General features: G+C 34.9%; 1 long non-coding RNA gene across 1 annotated transcript; it reads right to left on the reverse strand.

Moving 5' to 3' along the window:
• Nucleotides 1–1,336: 1,336 nt before the first annotated feature.
• On the reverse strand, nt 1,337–13,406 carry LOC128655946 (uncharacterized). The gene is made up of 2 exons (XR_008401941.1): nt 12,886–13,406; nt 1,337–6,511 (listed from the first exon to the last, which is right to left on the reverse strand). It is a non-coding gene; the product is annotated as an uncharacterized LOC128655946 (long non-coding RNA).
• Nucleotides 13,407–21,547: the final 8,141 nt, after the last annotated feature.

Consider the following 21,547-nt stretch of genomic DNA (forward strand, 5'->3'; position numbering starts at 1 on the left):
ATACTGTTCAAATCACTTTCTAGTGATAAGATAAACGTGGGGTATTTAAGACTCAGTTATACCTACCCCTCTTTTGAAAGGCTACTCAATATTCTATGGTTTATGAAAAACATATTTTATTACAACTTCTTCTAAACTTGTTCCAAGTTCAATTGAATGTGAATTTTATGTGTGGCCAGTCAATAATTAACATAATTAATTTTGATTTATTTTCAAATTTTACAGATTATAGCAAAAGGAACCTTATTATTCTTTTAATATAAATAAATATCTCACCCTAGTGAATGTAGTATACAAGTTAATTAAAATGTATATGGTCGTTTATTCTAAACTTTATGTGTTTGAAATACAAATGTGATTATCTGGCACATACAAAATACCCCAAAGGTAATATTTATTTTTCTCTTCTTTTGTTATGTGAATTTTGTTGTATTGTGTATTTTTTGTATTTGCATTTATTGTAATAGTATTTTACATTTTATTTATTGTATAAATATTATATATTTTCTTAATAAAAGAATTACAAAAAAATACTAAATATCCGAGAGGTCTTTAACTCTCATAATATATATAATAGTGTCATACATCTATTCATAGGGCAAACTTTGATAAAGGAGCCCACGGAGGAGAGTATCGTTGGAGGGGTAGGTGACCCCTATTTGGGCAAATGGAGCAGGCTGGGGGTGGGCGGAGCCAAGGGATCCCAAGTATTTAGGCTGGTAGCGGAAGTTATCCTTCCTCTTGCGTCCCTGCAATCCCAAGGAAAAGTTCCCTCCCTCCCCTTTTGTTAGGTTTGTGTTGCAGTGATTGGCGGGGGTGTTTGTTTTCTAGGATGGAGTTTAGGTAGATTGGTACCTCCCTAAAGAGGCGGAAGAGTTGTGTCGGGGGATGTACCTGGTGAGAAGCCGGTGGAGGGTACATCCCTGGGGGCAAGCACCTCTGGGGGTTTTCATCTGGTTAAAAGGTTTATAAATTTTGTATTCTATTTGAATTTATATGTTTTATATTTATTAAATATTTAATAGATGCGGGCTGCGGCCTTTACACCCACTTATCTTGTGTATCGTATTCTTTAAAGTGCGTAATGTATGCCCTATATGGGGTCAAGGTGTATATGACTCCAAAATGTTACAAGTCATAAAAAATATAAGTAATGATAATATTTTTTACTTTAAAAAGTGTGGTTGTTTCCTTGTTTTTTAATCATGGCATATATATAAAATATACAACTAATCCTAATGAATTACAATTTCCATCAAAATATACAATTGTTCGAACCACAAGTTAGTAAATAACAGATATATTGTCATGATAAATAAAGAGTAAATAAAAAAACTTTTTTTGCCTTTTTTAATTTATTTATGCTTTAAGAATTCAACACAAGAAACAATGTTTTTTTATTTGAAATACACACAAAGCATTTGTAGTGGGTAAAGTACTGCTTAAAGGGACAGTCAACACCAGAATTTTTGTTGTTTTAAAAGATAGATAATCCCTTAATTACCCATTCCCCAGTTTTGCACAACCAACACAATTATAATAATACACATTTTACCTCTGTAATTACCTTGTATCTAAGCCTCTGCAGACTGCCCCCTTATTTAATTTCTTTTGACAGATTTGCATTTTAGCCATTCAGTGCTCATTCCTCAATAAATGCACATGCATGAGCTCAATGTTATCTATATGAAACACATGAAATAACACCCTCTAGTGGTGAAAAATTGTCAAAATGCAATTAGATTAGAGGCAGCCTTCAAAGTCTAAGAAATTAGCATATGAACTTCCTAGGTTTAGCTTTCAACTAAGAATACCAAGAGAACAAAGCAAAATTGGTGATAAAAGTAAATTGGAAAGTTGTTGACTGTCCCTTTAAAGCTTTATATTACTGTACTGTGGTTCTGTATTAATTTATAATGATCTCAGAAATGTAACTCTACAAGAGTGGTGTACAGACTACGGAAAAATCAAATGATAAAGTGGTTTTATACTTTGAGAAGAGACCTTACACAATAATTTGATACAGTAAAGGAAATAAAATTAAACTAGAAAGAGAATTCTGTAAAAGAAAAAAACTATATGTAAAAACTATATGTAAATATGTTACTTAAAAAAAATATAAAAATATGTATAAGTAAACTGTAATGAATATAAGTAAAAATACACTATAAAATATGCTCAAAATTTCAAGACAAACTGACACTTAAAATTAAACTCAATTTTTTTTAATCCCATAACCATTAATTATGCATAATTAAAAAAAACTATGCAATGTGTTTTTATTATGAATTTCCTGCATTTTTTTGTCATTTCTGCTCCCAGAAAGGCTGTGCATACTGAGTCCAAATCCCTGGCCCTTCAAGACAATAAAATGTTAATGCAGCATTCAGCTGTCCCGAACAAATAGTCAGGCAAAGATTAAGAATAGATGCTCTCTGCAGGAGTTAGATGTATTTCCTTTTTGTTTCTTGTTCATGTTAATGTTTATGTTTATGTTATGGTAATTAAGTTTATCACATATAATGTCGATGTCAACGTTGGGTTCAGGACTGAGTCAAGTTTCAACGTCACTTCAAAGCAGTATATATAATAAGATGCGAGAAGCATAGTACCTGATGGAATGTGTAAGAAGACTTAGATTATAATATCTTAAATATCAACTGGGACATATAGCATTGAGTTTGTTTCACCTTCTATTGAAGTGTCAGATAACTTGTAATAACTGCATTGATATTGTATATTGTTTACTTTGTATTAAATTTCTTTATGAAAATTCTAATAAAAAAAATAATAAAGAAAAAAAAAAAAATGTTAATGCAGCATTTTGAGGAATGTGTATTTTACAATGCAGCAAAATACAATAAAATAAAAATGTTCTCAATGCTTTTAAAATATTTATTTTACCTGCAGATCTTTGATATTAGAAGTAAATTGGAAAGCTGTTTAAAATGATATATTCTATGCAAATCATAAAACTTTTTGGGGGGGTTTCCTGTCCCTTACATTTCTGTAATGCTGTGCTTAAAGGGACATTCAACACTAAATATTAATATGAAGTTATTCCCCGTTTCCCTCCAGTCATCGGTGCCATCATGTTGAAATCTTACTTTCCCTACATGCAGTGCTGATGTGTTTGCAAGTGTGCAGCAACTCTCCTTCAGATACCTGCAGTGAAACTTAGCATCCAAAATGGCGGCACCCATAATTATAGGGAGATGTATAAAATGTATTTAGTGCTTAATGCCCCTTTAATATAATATATATAAATATATATATATATTGTTGAAATAAGCACTCGCTGGTCTTTAGCCGTCTGTGACAAACTTTTAATTTGTTTATATATATATATATATATCAAATATCTTTAACGTCCCTTAAAGGAACAATTTACAGTACAGGCAGAGGAGCAAACAACATGTTCTCATAATTGGGCCATGTTTGTTATTCTTTAACCCCTTAACGACCAGCAATGTACCCTGTATGTTGCTGGTCTTTCCATGGGGCTTGAATTTGTAATAGAAAAACTGGCAGCGGCGGGACCATGCTATTTCCGTGGCCAGCTGGAGGTAGAGAGGTTATAATAGCATGGTTCCTCTGCTGACCTTAATGACCAGCAACGTACAGGGTACATCTTGATCGTTAAGGGGTTAAATCAGTAGAAATTATGTATTTATTAGGAAAAAAACATCTAAAAGTTTTTGTTTTATGATTTGCTTCTAAACATGCAATCACATCATTTGGGATCTAATTTGATTAATATCTCTGTATAACATTGTGTTTCTTTTACTCAGGTGTGTAGAATATTAATAAAACTAAATTTTAATAGATCATTTAATCCATACATTTGTTACCTGGGCATCAGAAGGATTTAAAGGGAGGTTCTAAAGAGTCTAAAAAACATCTGATTTATTTCCATATAATGAATTCTGTCACACTGTATTTGCAAACTGAGGGTGACAAGGTCATACAGTGTCTAATCTTGTGGTTCTTAAAGGGACATTAAACATTTGGGGATTTTAATATAACACGTTTAGTTTTATGGACTAACCAAACTTTGCAATAAAGTTTTATTATTTAATTTGTCCCATTTTCCTGTAATTTAATTTTGAATATTGTGGACTTTCCCAATTCCGTTTAAAAATGAAAATGCAAACTCCAGACTTGACACTGCTATATTCATCATAATCATTGCTTGCACACTCTATCTGTTTATAACTATCCCTAATTGGCTTAAAGGGACATAATACTCATATGCTAAATCACTTGAAACTGGTGCAGTATAACTGTAAAAAGCTGAAAATATCACCTGAGCATCTCTATGTAAAAAAGGAAGATATTTTACCTCACAATTTCCTCAGCTCAGCAGAGTAAGTTCTGTGTAAAAAAGTTATACTCAGCTGCTCCCAGCTGCAGATAAAAAAATAAATAATAAAAATGAAGAAATGAACAGCAGCCAAACAGCATTAGCAGTGTTGAGGTCATGAACTATTTTACTGTGATCTCATGAGATTTGACTTAACTCTCATGAGATTTCATTGTAAACTTCCTTTAAACTGAATAGGGAAATAATATGAGAGTACACAAGGCTCATCCTCTTAGCTATCCCAAGACAGACATACTAATATGCTGCTTAGAAGTCCTTTACAATGGGATGTGGCTACTGTGGAACTTTTGAGGTAAAATATCTTTCTTTTTTACATAGAGATGTTCAGGTGATATTTTCTATCAGCTTTTTACAGCTATGCTGCATCACTTTCAAGTGTTTAAACATTTGGGTATTATGGAACTTTAAGGAAACTAAAATGTTACACCTACTTTTTCAAATGTAAATACATAATATAATTATAAAAAATACATGTGTGTGTTATTCTCAGGCTAATCTTTGCTTTAGAGGACCATAATAGTAAAAAAAATAAATGTTTTAATTTGTCGGAGCAAGTAACCTTAAAGGGACACTGAACCCATTTTCTTTTTATTTCATGATTCATATAGAGCATGCAATTTTAAGCAACTTTCTAATTTACTCCTGTTATCAATTTATCTTCGTTCTCTTGGTATCTTTATTTGGAAAAGAAGGAATGTAAGCTTAGGAGCCGGCCCATCTTTGGTTCAGCACCTGGGTAGAGCTTGCTGATTGTGTCTAAAGACTGTGTTACACTGCAAGCGGAGCGGTGCGCAGCGTGTAGATGCGGCTGTGCGCACTCAGTGTGTCCTGCCTTTTCATCTCTGAGCACTCTGCTGCGTCAGGTCGCATAGCTGAGTGCTCAGAGATGAAATCTCTGAACTTCAGAAGTGATGCGGCGCGAAGTGAAGCAGATGCTTCGCCTCGCGCCGCATCACTTGCAGTGTGTCACAGCCTTAAATGTACCCACTAATCAGCAAGCGCTATCCAGGGTGCTGAACCAAAAATTGTCTGACTTGTAAGCTTACATTCCTGCTTTTTCAAATAAAGATACCAAGAGAACGAAAACAATATAATATTAGTAATTTAGAAATTTGCTTAAAATTGCATACTCTGGGGCCTATCTATCAAGCTCCGAATGGAGCTTGATGCCCCGTGTTTCATAACCCCCACTGCTCCATAACCCTGTCTGCCTGCTCTGAGCAGGCGGACAGGAATCGCAACAATTCAACCCGATCAAGTACGATCGGGTTGATTGACCCCTCCCTGCTGGCGGCCGATTGGCTGCGAGTCAGAAAGGGGCGGCGTTGCACCAGCAGCTCTTGTGAGCTGCTGGTGCAATGTTAAATGCAGAGAGTGCATTGCTCTCTGCACTGTCGGATCAGGTCCGCAAGACCTTTCTTAAATATGCCTCTCTATCTGAATCATGAATGAAAAAATTGGGTTCAGTATCCCTTTAAGATTATTAACCCTGCACTACTGTGTGTTAATGTTCCACAAAGAGGTTAAACACACAGTAGAAGTGCTGCTCAGAAACTATTGATGATCCAATCAGCAGCATCAGTTTCACAATTGTGTAATTATCACTGTTGATCAAATCAGCGGTAGTTTGCAGTGCTCTCTGGGTACAGAATTGTACTTCTACTGTGTGTTTAATTGCTTTGTTTGGGTTAAACAAAAAGTAGTGTAGGGTCAATAGTCTTAAAATTGCATGCTCTAATGAATTAGCACAACTATTATGGCCCTTTAAATATATCATTCTATCTTGCATGTATTTAGTATTTAATGTCCCTTTAATGTACACATTTTTGTGGCTGACAACAAATCAGAAATGAAAGGAGATTGAGTGACTATTGTTGTTTTTTTAGTATTGCACTTTTTGATCAAATCATCTTTCTTCTGTAATATATCTAACAAATTTATGCTGATTTCTATTTCACACACTGAAGAAAGACGTCACCCGGGTAACGATGGCATTCAGAACTGCAGTAGCTGGTTGAAGGGGACCAAACCTCCTTGGGAAACGGACTTGGTTCCGTTTGACCAGCCATTGCAGCCTGTAATCCGGAGAATCTTGCTGACTTCTATCAGATTCAAGTTGCACCAAGTCTGCAAGAAGATAAAACATCAACATTAGACTAGAATATTCCACAAATACTGCTTACATACTAATGTCAAATGCACTTATCATTTTATATGTCACTTAAGCATGAAAGCAATGCTGCACAGAATTTAAAGGGACATACAATAGTTAATGTTTCTGGCATTTTAAAGGGACAGTTTACTCAAAAAATTTCTCCCCTTTAATTTGTTCCCAATGATCCACTTTACCTGCTGGAGTGTATTAAATTGTTTACAAGTAGCTCCTTTACCCTTATATTGGCATTTGAAATTGTTAATTTAGCATGTGGTATCCCCACCTATTCTGAAAGTTTGTGGCCGCGCGTACCAGCTATAGATAAGCTTTGTAAACACAGCCATTAGAAGAAATTACACTCCCAGTGTGATAAAGCAGAGATAAGGTAATACAATGTTGATTTTCCATTGTTCTCTCAAAGTACTGGTGATTGTTTTAAGGACAGATATAAGATAAAGAAGCAGGTATATGTGCACAATGTGATACAGTAATGAGATCTGATTATACTTACAAGCTCAACCCATTTTATTAGGTTGTGGCTTCAAAACACAAAATCAGAGCTTTAATATACACAAATAAGCCTTAAAAAGCTAATTTTCATACATTTTTTACTCTGCAGTTGGTAAAAAAAGCAATTGTAAACACATTAAGGGAAAAACTATTTTACAGTATACTGTCCCTTTAACAAAACCTTCACATCAGTTTTCCCTTTTCACTGGAACTTAAAGATGCATCTTACATTGGTGTGAAACGTGACAAAGCAATAGGTTTAGATTATATTGAATTCCTGAGTATTGTTATAAGTTTTGTTTAGAATTTGTGCTGAACAGTTACAGGTTACATTACATATAATTATAATAAAGGGACCTGAAACCAAAAATGTTTCTTTCATGATTCAGGAATAACATGTGACTTTACACCACTGTCCATTGTGCTTCTATTATCTACATTGCTTCATTCTCTTGTTATCCTTAGTTGAAACGCATATCTAGGTAGGCTTAGGATCAGCAATGCATTACTAGAAGCTAGTCGCTGATTGGTGACTGCACATAAATGCCTCTTTCCATTGGTTCGCCAGATGTTTACAGATTGCTCCCACCAGTGCATAGCTGCTCCTTCAAAAAAGGAGACCAAGAAAATGAAGCAAATTGGATAAAAGAAGTAAATTGGAAAGTTGTTTAAATTCACATGCTCAGTTTGAATCATGAAAAATAAGAAAAAGAAAACTGTTGTTTTTTTATGTCCCTTTAAAGAAGTTGTTTTATCTGAGAGGACGCTACTCAAAAGAGAACTTACAATCTAAACAATATAGAGTTTACGTTTGGCAATACTTTTTTTTTACAATATTCAAAACAAATCGTTTGAGACATCTTCACATTTTGAAATGGAGAAACAAATTCTGTGTCTTCTGAACTTACTTCAGTAAACTATCAATGAAACATTTCAGCATTATCATTGCAATGGTAAGTAGAGACTAAAGTATTTGTGCACCACATGCCCTCTAGTCTTTCTTGCTGAGGAAGCTTTAGCCATCACATTCCAAGAGGTTCACAGCTGTCAGATATGAAAGACAGCTGTAAGTGTGACCTTTAAATACATTTTTAAATATTCACAGTCAGGGACATGCTTACACGCACACAAACACACATACACACAGACACATACATACATAGTCACAGCACGCACACACACACACATGCATGCACATGCACACACACAGACACATACATAGTCACGGCACGCACACACACAAATCACACACATGCATGCACATGCACACACACAGACACACGCACGCACACACACACACAGACACATACATACATAGTCACGGCACGCACACACACAAATGCACACACATGCATGCACACACACAGACACACGCACGCACACACACACAGACACATACATACTGTACATAGTCACGGCACGCACACACAAACATACATACACACAGACACATACATACATAGTCACGGCACGCACACACACACATGCACACACATGAATGCACATGCACACACACATACACACACACAGACACACGCACGCACACACACAAATGCACACACACACACACAAATGCACACACATGCATGCACATACACACACACAGACACACACACACACACACAAATACACACACACACATGCACAAACACTGCATTAAACTGCTAGCTTTATTTTAGAGGAAAGCAATTATTTTGACCCCACTTTAGACTATAAAGGAATGCTAAAGATCAGTTTAATAATGTCCTTGATATCCTCGATAGTGCTACCTTAAAAAAAATATTTGCTTTTTAATATGTAGATATTCTGTAAATTATATCTCCTGGATTTATATTGTGTCAGTCAGTTAAAAATCAGTAAACAGTGACAATAAAGTAATTGTGCACATATAATCAATTTAATGTCATTAGTTCTGATACAGGGACGTATTTTGACATAGGCAAACAAGGCACTTGCCTAGGGGGGGCAGATTTGGGGGGCAGCACTTTTTGAGTCTCACTACACACACTAATTACAGTCATCCACTCATTCATGCACACTTCCCTACACACTCACTGCACTGCACACACACACACTCACCATATATACTAAACCACATATACACATACACGCGCTTAACATGATCATTTACTTTGGAAATGCCATGAAAATGTCACGTTACACCTGCATCAAAAATATTATAGCCAAAAAAGGCCTAAAACCAGGGGGGGGGGGGGGGGGCAGCAGAATTTTCAGGCCTAGGGGAGCACAAAACCTAAATATGCCTCTGTTCTTATATTATTTCTTAGAGAACAAGTCATGATTTCTGCAGATGGTCTCATCGACACCACACACTTCCTTACATTCCATAGCAATATAAATCATATGGGCATATAAAGAAGCATGTGATGTCATGTGAGAAGTATTCGTACCCATTTCTGATGTAAGAATATCTGTTGTCATCTTTACTAGCCATTTATACAATATATTCAGATACAAGACATAAAAATAAATTATAATGAAATTTTTTTTTTTAATAAACACATTTATATAGATTTCTGAAACCAAAGAAAGATGAAGTTAAACTCTGCTGATGAATAATTAATTTCTAAAAATGGCTACAATCATTTGCAAGTTGTTATATTTTTAGCCTTAAAGGGACAGGAAACCACAAGATTTTCTCTCATGATTTGTATAGAACATACGAATTTTAACAACTTTCCAATTTACTTCTATTATAAAATTTTCTTCATTCTCTTGTTATCCTTTGCTGAAGGAACAGCATTGCACTATCGGCATCTCGCTGAACGCATCTAGTTATCCAATCACAAGAGACAAACATATGCAGGCACCCAATCAGCAGCTAACTCCCTCTAGTGTAGGATATGTGCGTATTCCTTTCAACAAAGTTTACCAAGAAAACAAAGCACATTTAAAAATAAAAGTGAATTTAAAAGTGCTTTAGGGTATAAATTATGCAATATTTTTTGGAGAATTTATAATCTAGCAGTAGGTTATACATTTAATTTACTAATATAAACACCAAATGACTTTTGGAAGTTTACGTTATCTTTTTTAGGCACTGATTATCTGTATTTCCCTCTATAGACCAATATATTCCTGACGTTACTCTGCCCGCATGTAGTAAAGGTAGTGTGACCCAGTAATATGACTCATGTTACTAAGAGACAGAAGCCGTTACATTATCTTGCTGAGTCATAGGACCTTGGCTTCATTTTACAAGGAACTAAAGAATCTCTGGTGCCAACCCTAATTTGTAATTGTCTCTTTATCAATAAGATAATACAGATTTACATTATCCTATTGTCATACTAACACTGTCTATTAAATAGAAAGAAACTTAAAGGGACATGAAACACACTTTATTAATTTCATGATTCAGATAGAGCATGAGATTTTAAACAATTTTCTAATTTACTTCTATTATAACTTTTTCTTCGTTCTCTTGGTATCCTTTTTTTTTTAAAAAAAAAGCAGAGACGTAAGCTTAGGAGCCAGCCCATTGTGGGAGCACTATATAGCAGCAGTTTTGCAAGAATGTTATTCATATCCAAGAGCACTATATGGCAGCACTATTTCCTGCAATATTGTGCTAAAGACAACTACCTAGGTATCTCTTCAACACAGAATATCATGGGAACAAAGTAAATTTGATCATAGAAATAAATTGAAAACTTTTTTAAAATGGTAAGCTGTGTCTGAATCACACCAATGTTTGGGTTACATATCCCTTTAAACTATGTACTGTGAAGCAATGTAAGGCTTGTAACTAGTCTACTAATCTGATATTTGTAAGAAAGGTAAAAAAAGGCATTAGCTTTTTTCTATTGTTGTCTAAGGCCTCTATTTATCAAAGTCTGGCGGACCTGATCCGACAGTGCGGATCAGGTCCCCCAGACCTCGCTGAATACAGAGAGCAATACGTTCTCCGTATTCAGCATTACACCAGCAGCTCACAAGAGCTGCTGGTGCAACGCTGCCCCCTGCAGATTCGCGGCCGCCAGTAGGGGGTGTCAATCAACCCGATCGTACTCGCCAGAAACACGGGGCATCAAGCTCCATTCAGAGCTTGATAGATAGACCCCATAAACTGGATAAGGACCTCGCTCTCTCTCTCTCTCTCTCTCTCTCCCTCGCTCTCTCTCTCTCTCTGTATATATATATATATATATATATATATATATATATATACACACAAACATTGTGCCCTTTTTTAAAAGGTAAATTTCCTTTTTAATGCACTGAACATTTATAAAATTCAATAATTTTTTTGAAGTTTCAGTGCTAAAAAAAAAATATAATAAACCAAAGCTGAAACTATATAAAAAAGATGAGTTTGTGTATGTGGGTAACACCTACCAAATGATTCCTTTAATGGCTGCCGGAGAGCAAGCGGATACGCTCATACGTTTGCTCTGACAGACGTTACTGCTATTTAAATTAAGAATATGGTTTTCTTGAATGCACAGCAATTTACAAGAAAAAAAAAGTGTGATAGACTTATAACTTTATATAAGGTGCAGCATTTAATATTATATTAAATTGCTGTAACTATAGTTATTTAATTGATAAACATTTGTAAAAGTACTCATTTAGTAGATAAACAGCACATTAAACTAAAAAAATGTAATCTATTTAAAATGTTTGAATATGCAGAGTGAAAATAAAAAAACATTTGTAATGCACTTTTATGATTTTTTGTTGTCTTCATCCTGAAATGTAATTCTGTTTTTTTTTTTCCTACTGTCCTCCAGGCTTGAGTGCATTCTCTGGAATTCAGAACACTGACTTTCCTACATGCTGCACAGTGCTTGTTTGATCAATGTAGTAGGACCTAATTTATACTTGCCCCAATTTGGCTACAGCGGAGTAGATAAAATTAACATATGAAGCTTTTTATAGGGAGGGGGGTCCCTGGATTGCAAAACAAAAAAGGGTCATGTACCATCACTAGAGAACCAGAGACCATCAATTTGTAATACAATTAATAAATAAATTATACAGAGAGCATAGGATATCAAGATAAGGTCATGCCATTGAACTAACCCTCAAAATTCCCTCAAAGCCCCCCAACCCTTCTGCCCTAGATACCGGCCTTGTTAGCCTAGACAAAAACATATCATTAAGTAAATATGATATGCATAAAGTGTGATCACCATTATAAATGAAGCACTGTTTTTGTTATTAATGCTTAGCATATATCAGCACTTAAAGGACATGAAACCCAAACATTTCCTATCATGATTTAGCTAGAGAATGCATATCTAGGTAGGCTCAGGAGCTTTGAGCTAGCTGCTGATTGGAGGCTGCATATATATTACTCTTAACATTGGCTTTACAATGTGTTCAGCTAGCACCCAGTAGTGTATTACATCTCCTTTAATAAAGAATAGCAAGAGAATGAAGCCCAATTGGTTACAGAAGTAAATTGGAAAGTTTTTAAAACATTTTAGGTTTCATGCCCCTTTAAATACTGCTTTGCCAAAGTTCTGCATACAAAATACATGTTTCAACTGCATTGTTAGTATCATGTTTTGCAATCCAGGGACATATCCTCTTTAGCATTATTTATATTATCTCCTTTGCTCTGGTCAAATGAGGCATATTTTGAATGAACTCCAACAATCACTGTGTAGAATGTACTGAATACTCAGAATTCTGCAGGATCCACTCTAGCATTATAGATTTCAGAGTTAAATTGCAGGAAAAGCAGGTAAAATATATAATGAAATACATTACAAGATTATTTTGTACTGCTCTTGGTTAAACATTTAAAGGTGAATGACATTTGAGTTTAACAAACATTAACAGATAATACCCGTAATACATTATTTACCTGCTATTTGCTATTCCATCTCATTTTCCTCCAGACGTTTTCTGTGTCTGCTGCACAATGTGGCCAAACAGTGTACGTCATCACAATGAATGAAAACTTTTACAAAAAAAGTTCAGTTTGAAGGCCTAGTCTATTTTCCTCTACTAATTTATACTTCAAATGTTATGGTAACTTCTAAAAACCAAAACAAAAACCTTTATTTTATCTCTTTACCTCTAAAATAACTATTGTCCTCAAACTTACACAGCTGAGACAAATCAGTTGGCATTCTGCTTTTCAGTCCCCCTCCCAATATGATGTAAGTATATACACTGCTAGGTATTATCCTTGGCATGAGAGTCAGCAATATCATAGCATCATCTGCCACTGGAAGCCATTGTGTCTCTGGCTAAAGTCTGACTAAATCCCTACAAGTAGCAGGAGCGGAAGCCTTGTCCGTTGCCCGTGCAGTCTGTGTGTATGGCCCTGTTAGGGCTGCAATGTCCCTTTTGTATTGCTTGCTGCACCCCCCTGACATTGCCTCACACCTGTCTGTGTCACTTACAGTACTGGGCCTTACTAACGCCTTCTGTCTACCTCAATCACAGCAATGACAAGGCACAGAGAGTTGTAAAATTACACCTCTTCAGCTGTCTCACAACATGATGGGACACCCTTCATTTCTAGCCTTTTTCAGATGAAGAATTGCTATGCTGCATTTCCATTTATAGAAAAAAAGAGGGTGTTCTAGTAGAAAAAAATAAGAAAATAAGTTATTTTTGTATCAATTGATCAGAGAAAACACTGTAATTACATTTTCTTAATTTAATCTGAAGTATAAAGTATCACATTTTATTTTGAAGACAGAGGCTGATAAATATTTATATTTTTGTTTGGCTCATCAGATCACACACACACACACACACACACATAAACATGAGTAGACAGTCCACACATAAACATGTGTACACACACACCCTAAAACACACATGCATTCATGCACACACACATACACATGTGCACACACACATGAACGTGCACACATATAAACACACAGCCTTAAAAACACATGCATGCTTGTATGTGCACACACACATACATACTGTACATACACAATACACACACATACATACACCCTTAAACACACATACATACATACATACACAAACAATACACACACTTACACACACACCCTTAAACACCCATATATACATACACAAACAATACACACACATACATGTGTACACCCTTAAACACACATACATACATACATACAGAAATAATAAACACACACATACATGCATACACCCTTAAACACACATACATACAGAAACAATACACACACACACACACACACACACACACACACACATACATACATACATACGCACGCCCTTAAACATACATACATACATACACACACAAATAATAAACACACACATACATGCATACACCCTTAAACACACATACATACATACAGAAACAATACACACACACACATACACATACATACGCACACCCTTAAACATACATACATACACACAAAAAAAATAAACACACACATGCATACGCACACCCTTAAACACACATACATACATACACAAACAATACACACACACACACACACACACATACATACGCACACCCTTAAACACACATACATACATACACAAACAATACACACACATACACAAACAACACAAACACACGTATATACATACATACATACATACATACATAAACAAACAATACACACACACATACATATGCACACCCTTAAACACACATACATACATACACATAGAATACACACACATACACACACACCTTTAAACACACATACATACATAGACAAACAATACACACACATACATACACAAACAATACACACACACATACATACATACATACATACATACATACATACACAAACAATACACACACACATACATACGCACACCCTTAAACACACATACATACATACACAAACAATACACACACATTCACAAACACCATTAAACACACACATGCTCGCATGCACAGATACATCCACATACACACAAAATACACACACACCCTTAAACAAACACATACATGTGCACAAACATACACATGCATGCTATCACATTATCACTTCACTTTAAATCCCTTTTTTAAATGCATCAGAAATTAATCACTTAATTTCAAAAGATCTATTTAAAAGCCTATAAAACGTTAATTATCTTAAAATTTGCCTTTTATTTTAGAGCAAGGACATAGTGAAAAGTCTCTTGAATTTGTTTATCTTATCTAATTGGCTTTGCTTGGGAGTGACAAATGCACTACTAGGAGTTAGCTGCTGATTTGGTGGCTACCCGCATATACCTTTTGTCATTGGCTCACCAGATGTGTTCAGCTAAGACCCTCTGGTACACAGTGCTCTAGACCTGATGGATATAAAGTTTGCTAGAATTGTGGTAGATAAATAATTTGTGATTGGCCTCATAGTTATATGCCAGCTATAGTGCAATAATAAAATGCTGTGATGTAGAGCATTTTCCTTTAACACTTCTATGTCCCTTTAACTACATAAACTGTGACATAAAATAAATATCTACTATGCTTTGTTAAAAGGGGTACTGAACCCAAATGTTTTCTTTCATGATTCAGATAGAGGATGCAATTTTAAGCAATTTTCTAATTTACTCCTATTAATCAATCGTTCTTTACAAGCCGGCCCATCTTTGGTTCAGCACCTGGGTAGCATTTGCTGATTGGTGGCTACATTTAGCCACACCAATCAGCAAGCACTATCCAGGGTGCTGAACCAAAAATGGGCCGGCTCCTATGCTTACATTCCTGCTTTTTTAAATATAGATACTAAGAGAACGAAGAAAAATTGATAATAGAAGTAAATTAGAAAGTTGCTTATAATTGCCTGCGCTATCTGAATCATAAAAGAAACCATTTGGGTTCAGTATCCCTTTAAACTAATTGTCCCTTTGTATCTATATAAATCATTACCTACATTAAAAATAGCTAATTACATTCCAACACTTTATAACAGCCTGACTTTGTTTCCTTTTATAGTGGGCTATATAGTAAAGGTATTAGATAGATTCTAAGCACCATATCTGTACCATTTTATTGATTTATTTATATTTATACAACTCCTTTAATATAAGGTTTACAACCTGATTCATATCCAATTTTAAAGGACTTGGTGTTCAGAAAAGTTCTCTAATAAATTTAAACCACTTTTTATTAGCAGAAAAAAAGTTTAATCTGCTCTTTCATGTAAAAAAAAAAAAACGGAGTACAATGTCCCTTTAATACTAAGGGGCAGACTTATCAAGCTCCGTACGGAGCTTAATGCCCCTGTTTCGGCACGAGCCTTCAGGCTCGCCAGAAACAGAAGTTATGAAGCAGCGGTCTAAAGACCGCTGCTTCATAACTTGTCCGCCTGCTCTGAGGCTGCGGACAGAAATCAACCCGATCGAACACGATTGAGTTGATTGACACCCCCTGCTAGTGGCCGCAAATCTGCAGGGGGCGGCATTACACCAGCAGTTCACAAGAACTGTTGGTACAGTGATAAATGCTGACAGCGTATGCTGTCGGCATTTATCGATGTGCAGCGGACATGATACGCTACGGAATCTGTTGGCGCTCTACAAATACCTGATAATAATAATAATAATGTCCGCTCGCACTATGATAAATATACCCCTTAATGTTACCTATAAAGGATTTTATAGGTTTTACAGAGTTTATATCAACTCTTGAATTATATAGTAAAAAAAATCTACCACCTGCTCCAGACAGCATGGGAGGTGTCATGAAGTTAACACATTCAGGAGATGCTTGAGAAAACATCCTCAGCAGCTGAGTAAAGCTCTGTATGTTTTATGTATATGACCACAATTAAATACCAAATGAAGGGCTAGATTACGAGTGGAGCGCTATTTTAATTACAAGTGGATGGTTAATGTTCCCGCAAGCTTGCGATTTCACTTTGCGCTTAGCGCAATTAACCAGAGGTCAATTATCCCTCCAAATAAAGAGGACAGTAGTTCAAAATAAAATAAAAATATTTGCATCTTTATATTTAAAATAAAAAAATGCACAAAGCAGTTATAAGGCATTAAAGTGAGTGGATGTGGGGTGTTTGAAAAAAAAAAAATAGCCCTGAAAGTGCCTTTACATTGAGGTCAATGGGGGACTGTGTTTTTAATATATATATATATATATATATATATATACACACATATAAACACATTAATATATATATGTATACACATATAAACACATAAATATATATATATATACACATATAAACACATAAATATATATATATATATATATATATATACACATATAAACACATAAATATATATATATATATATATATATATACACATATAAACACATAAATATATATATATATATATATATACACATATAAACACATAAATATATATGTACACATATAAACACATAAATATATATATATATACACATATAAACACATAAATATATATTTTTATTTTGCTGCCCATTGCTGTGTGATTTGCTTCCTGCACTGCGCTAGGTGGTTTACCTTGTCTCATGGGATGAAAAGGATGCTCCCATTGGAGCCTATGGAACCACACTCTCATGAGCGCAAGTCTTCCAGACAATGTGAATGCGAGGTTGTGTTCGCAATGCGCCTGAATTGTAATACCAGCGCACATTTACGTGCGCTGGTATTAATAAGTGGAGTGCAAATATCACGCTCCACCCGTAATCTAGGCCTAAATGTTGTGTTGGATAAAATAAGATTGATATGAAAGTCATGTATTTCTACCTTAAAAGGACATTAAACACTTTGAGATGGTAATATAAAATGATAAATTGTTTATATAAAAAACTCTGCAATATACTTTTAGTATTTATTTTGCCCTTGTTTCTGTAATTGTTTCTGTAATTCCATTCTGTTATAAATGGAAGTGCATTCCACACAGCCATTGGCTACCCACTCTAGTGACCTATTTATAACTGCTACTAATTGGCCACAGCAGAGAAGGTAACCTAAGTTACAACATGGCAGCTCCCATTGTTTAAAGACACTAAAACTTTACACTTATTTTGTTAATATTTTACCAGCTAATGAATCTTTAAAAAATACATATACTTGTAATTCTCAGACTAATTTTTTCTTTGAATGCATCATTCTATCTAGCATTTATTTAGTGTTTAATGTCCCTTTAAGTCAGGTAAATTTTACTATACTGGAAGGTATTTCTAACTGAAACTGATATATATTAGCAGCAAAGTATTAATGATTTTTGCTTCGGATTGCAGCCATACTTTAACCAAGATTACAAGTTTTGAGGTATGGTGCGGTAAGGTTATACCGCTGAAGAATTGGCCATTGCGCATGGGATGGCAGGTCTCCCATATTACAAATTGCTGTGGTATAGCTATAATGCAAGCATTTTAGCCTGTAATGCAACGATCAATTCCATACTGCGATCTGAGACCAGTAGTTATGGATTTTGCGAAACAAAAATGTTTTACAAAACTCATAACTAAAATATTACAAACTACACTAACACCTATAAACTACATATTAACCCCTAAACCGCCACCCCCGCATTGCAAATACTATATTAAACTTATTAACCCCTAATTCGCCTCCCACCCACATAGCCAACACTATATAAAGCTATTAAGCCCTAAACCGCCAGCCCCCCACATCGCTACTACTATAATAAACCTATTAACCCCTAAACCGCTGGCCCCCACATCACTAATACTAAAGTAAACCTATTAACCCCTAAACCGCTGCCCCCACATCACAAATCACTAAATTAAACTATTAACGCCTAAACCTAACACCCCCCCCAACTTTAAATTAAATTTATAATATAACTATCTTAAAATAAATAAAAACTTAACTGTGAAATAAAAAAAAACTAAGAATTAAACTATAAATTAACCTAACATAACTATTTTAATAAAATAAAATAAACTACAAATAAAAAAACTAAATTACAAGATTAAAGGGACACTCAATCAAAATTAAACTTTTATTATTCAGATAGAGCTTGCCATTTTAAACAACTTTCCAATTTACTTCTATTAACAAAATGTGCACAGTCTTTTTATATTTAAACTTTTTTAGTCACCAGCTCCTACTGAGCATGTGCAAGAATAAGTGTGTATGCATTTGTGAATGACTGATGGCTGTCACATGGTATGTGTATGCATTTGTGATTGGCTAATGGCTGTCACATGGTACAAGGGGAGTGGAAAAAGACATAACTTTTAAAATTGTCAGAAAAAAAATCTACTACTCATTTGAAGTTCAGACTAAGTGCTATTGCATTGTCTTGTTATCTTGCATTTGTTGATTATGCAAATCTACTGTGTTGACTGGTCCTTTAAAAGGTAACTGAACCCAAATTTTTTCTTTCATGGTTCAGATAAAGCATGCAATTTTAAGAAACTTTCTAATTTATTCCTATAATCCATTTTTCTTTGTTCTCTTGCTATCTTTATTTGAAAAATAAGACATCTAAGCTATTTTTTAGTTCAGACTCTGGACAGCGCTTGTTTATTGGTGGGTGAATTTATCCACTAATCAGCAAGAACAACCCAGGTTGTTCACAAAAAATGGGCCGGCATCTAAACTTACATTCTTGCTTTTCAAATAAAGATACCAAGAGAATGAAGAAAATTTCATAATAGGAGTAAATTAGAAAGTTGCTTAAAATTGCATGCTCTATCTGAATCACAAAAGAAAAAAATTGGGTTCAGTGTCCCTTTAAAAAAAACTAACACTACGAAAAATAAATAAAATCTAACATTATCAAATAAAACAAACACTAAAATTACGGAAAATAAAAAAACACTAAGATTACAAAAAATAATAAACTAAATTATCCAAAATAAAAAATACACCTAATCTTATAGCCCTATAGAACAAAAAAGCCACCCCAAAATAAAAACACTGCCTAACCTAACAAACCTAACAATAAACTACCAATAGCCCTTAAAAGGGGGCATTACCCTTAGTTAAACAGCTCTTTTACCTTTAAAATTACTAAGTCCCCCCTTAAAGTAAAACCCCACACCCAACCAACCCCCCAAAATAAAAAACTTAACTCTAAAAAATCCTAAGCTACCCATTGCCCCTAAAGGGGCATTTGTATGGGCGTTTATACTGAGCATTAAAATAAAAAAGCCCTATTCTAAAAAAAAAAAAAAAACACCCCAAAAAAAACCTAACACTAAACCCAGGAAATCTACTCACAGTTCCTGAAGACCGGATATCCATCTTGATCAAGGCAGTGAGAAGTCTTCATCCAGGCAGCGACAACTTCATCCATAGCAAGGGCATCTTGTATCTTCATCCCAGTAGCGCGGAGCTGTGGCGGCGTGAAGCGGAGCTGTCCAGGACCGGCAGCGACATCCAGCACGGAACGTCCTCGATCAACCACCGCACACTGAAACTTGAATGCAAGGAACTCCTTTTATATTGGGGTACCGTTGCATTTGTATTGGCTGAAAATTAATTAAAATCAGCCAAAAGGGTGAGATCTGCTTAAATCCTTTTGGCTGTTCAAATCAGCCAACAGATTTTAAGCAGCGCTCATCCTATTGGCTGATTTGAATTTAGAGATAGTTTTTTTTATTTTGGGGGGTTGGTTGGGTGGGGGGTTTTAATTTTAGGGGAGACTTAGTAATTTTTAAAGGTAAAAGAGCTGTTTATCTTAGGGCAATACCCTAACTAAAATGCCCTTTTAAGGGCTATTGGTAGTTTATTGTTAGGTTAGCGGATGATTTTATTTTGGGGTGGCTTTTTTGTTTTTTATAGGGCTATTAGATTAGGTGTATTTTTTATTATTTTGAAAAATGTTGTTTATTATTTTTTGTAATCTTAATGTTTTTTTATTTTCCGTAATTTTATCGTTTTTATTTTTTGGCAATCTTAGATTTTATTTCTTTTTTCGTAGTGTTAGGTTTTTTTAAAATTTGTATTTTTTTATTTTAATCTTGTAATTAAGTATTTTATTTGTAGTTTATTTTCTTTTCTTAAAATAGTTATGTTAGGTTTATTTATAGTTTAATCTTATTTTTTTTTATTTTACAGGTAGGTTTTTATTTATTTTATGATAGTTATATTGTAAATTTAATTGTAAGCTAGGGGGGTGTTAGGTTTAGGGGTTAATAGTTTAATTTAGTGATTTGCGAAGTGGGGGGCCGGCAGTTTAGGGGTAAATAGGTTTAGTATATTAGTAGCGATTTGGGAGGCCGGCGGTTTAGGTGTTAATAACTCTAATTAGTGGCGGAAATATGGGGGGGCGGCAGATTAGGGGTATTTAGACTAGGGGTTTATGTTAGGGTGTTAGGTTTTAACATAACTTTTTTTCCCCAGGGTTGCGTAACGGCGATTGCCATTCCACGATCACAGGTGTTTCGTTTTTTCTGACACTTTCTCCCTATTGTTGTTTCTGGGGGAAAGCGTGCATGAGCACGTAAAGTCAGGCCTTGGGTTTTGCGTAGCATGGAGCTTAACGCACCGTACCGCACAACAAGAGAAGGTTTTGACTTAACTTGTAATGGCAGTGCAATGGAAAGTGCGTAACGCTATTTTTTTTGCGTTATTTACGCACCCGGTTTAGCGCACAACTTGTAATCTTGGTGTTTGACTTTAATA

Source organism: Bombina bombina, chromosome 4 (assembly GCF_027579735.1).
Source record: "Bombina bombina isolate aBomBom1 chromosome 4, aBomBom1.pri, whole genome shotgun sequence".
NCBI classification, from domain to species: Eukaryota; Metazoa; Chordata; class Amphibia; order Anura; family Bombinatoridae; genus Bombina; species Bombina bombina.